The sequence below is a fragment of the Palaemon carinicauda genome, chromosome 20, assembly GCF_036898095.1.
Source record: "Palaemon carinicauda isolate YSFRI2023 chromosome 20, ASM3689809v2, whole genome shotgun sequence".
Taxonomy (NCBI): domain Eukaryota; kingdom Metazoa; phylum Arthropoda; class Malacostraca; order Decapoda; family Palaemonidae; genus Palaemon; species Palaemon carinicauda.
In genome coordinates this window covers 65,964,195-65,966,694 of record NC_090744.1, presented here as the reverse complement: position 1 = coordinate 65,966,694, position 2,500 = coordinate 65,964,195, and positions in this window count along the sequence as shown.

The following is a 2,500-nucleotide window of genomic DNA, read 5'->3' as shown; positions in this document are numbered from 1 at the left end:
CAAGATGCTATAAACCTAAGGGCTCCAACAGGGAAAAATAGCCCAACGAGGGAAGGAAATAAGGAAATATGGAAATTTCACGCCTCACAGTCTTCAGCCATGTAGGCCTGGGTCTTCCAACTCTTATTATTATTAGCTAACCTACAACCCTAGTTGGAAAAGCAAGATGCTATAAACCTAAGGGCTCCAACAGGGAAAAATAGCCCAGTGAGGGAAGGAAATAAGGAAATAAATGAACGATATAAACAGTAATGAGAATCAAGATCAAATATTTTAAAAACATTAACAACATTAAAACAGATATTTAATTTATATACTGTCCCTTGCCTCTCCCATTCATAAGCGAACTTTAAAACATCAAATATTTTACCACTAACAGACTAACTTAACACAAGTAATAAATCAAGTTAAGTCTTAGTTTTGAGGAAAAAAAGTGAACTTGAAAGAAGTTAGACGATTCTTCTTTTCAACAGAATTCTAAATATAAAATCTTGAAGCGCATTAGAGACAGAAGGCTTAGAGTTTGATAAGAGAAGAATTATCAGGGCAGCAATACTGACACGCTACACTGGCATGACTTACTGAGCTAGTCTTGCTTTCTTTATTTCGTTCACAAAAGTAACTTTTGGCGATATTTTAGAATTTTTATCTGATACCCCTAAGAGCAGAGAGTTGGATTCAATGTTTAGAACTAATCAAATTGTACATTAAAGATAAGAATTTTTATCTGAAACCCCAGAGAGTAGACAATTGAATTCAAAGTTTTCTAACAATACCTTAATAAAACCAATCAATTTTTATATCAAAAATAAGAATTTTCATCTGCTACAAAGAGTAGACAGTTGAATTCAAAGTTTTCCACGAGTACCTTAGTAAAACTATTGAATTAGCCATTCCTATGACTCTTGCTTCTAATTAGAGAGTTGTTGGAGGTTCTATTGTCAATCAGTCACTGTATCATAAACACAAATTTATCTATTTTCATTTTAGAAACTGGTTGTAGGCTAGCCAGAGATCTAAATATCAATTTTAATGCAATCTCGTATGTTTCATGAATTCCCATCAATACATAGTTATGAAAAAAATGTATTGTTTTACATTTGTTCATGATGATGTATAACAATGACGTACATTAAAGAGAATTACGTAAAGCTGATGGTGTTCAGTAGACTTTTTGAACAGTTTACTAATTGTTATCGTAAATTGTCTATGAACATTTTAGGACTTTGATCCAATATTCCGATCAATTGCAGTATCAGTATCTTGACGTACGATTCACATTCTCTTTGAATCTCAATGCTAAATACAACAACAACAACAACAACAACAACAACAACAACAACAAAGGCCTCAGCCATGTCCTTATTCATGTCTTGGGTTGGTCCAGTTTTCATCACCTTTCTGGCCCTTGCGGATTGGTGATGGTGGGAGACATTAGGCTGATTGCTCACAACAAACCAACCTAGTATGGGTGCCCCTGACTAGTACAGCTCTGCAGATTATGGCAATACACAAACCCTTTCATCCCGTTAAGGTATCCCCACTATACATGCATTCAAACAAATTATTATTATTATTATTATTATTATTATTATTATTATTATTATTATTATTATTATTATTATTATCATTATTATTATTATTATTATTATTATTATTACTTTCTAAGCTACAACCTTAGCTGGAAAAGCAGGATGCTATAATCCCAGTGGCTCCAACAGGGAAAAAAGCCCAGTGAGGAAAGGAAACAAGGAAAAATAAAATATTTCAGGAACAGTAACATTAAAATAAATATCTCCTATATAAACTATAAAGACTTTAACAAAATAGGAGGAAGAGAAATAAGATAGAATAGTGTCCAAGTGTACCCTCAAGACAGTGGAAGACCATGGTACAGAGGCTATGGCACTGTCCAAGACTAGAGAACAATGGTTTGATTTTGGAGTGTCCTTCTCCTAGAAGAGGCAATCACTCAAAATTTCATACTGGTATTTCAAGATCTCTCGTGTTTATTTCAGTTTCGATGATTGAAGATGAATGAAAAAAAAAACACACACACACACACTCGCAGTAATATTGTCATAGAGCTAGAGTCATCTAAGTAATGCATTTCCCATTTCTATTATCAATTTTTCGAGGTAGCTTTTAGATTCAGTCTTCAGGATTCTTTAAAAGTCTCTATTCGATCCGACATGATGAACTCTTCTTCGGAACATTTAGGAAATGCTTCTTGAAATGTGAGTTTTACAGTTTCTCATTCTTTAATTCTTGATAATCTTTATTCCAGCTGTGACCAAGTTGTGGGATGATCTTCCTAATCGGGTGGTTGAATCAGTAGAACTTCAAAAGTTCAAACTCGCAGCAAATGTTTTCATGTTGAACAGGCTTACGTAAGTAATTTTATAGTTTATATCAAATATCTCTTTTATTGTTGTTAATGTTTTTAAGATATTTCATTTTCATTCTCATTACTTCTGATATCGTTTATTTATTTCCTTAT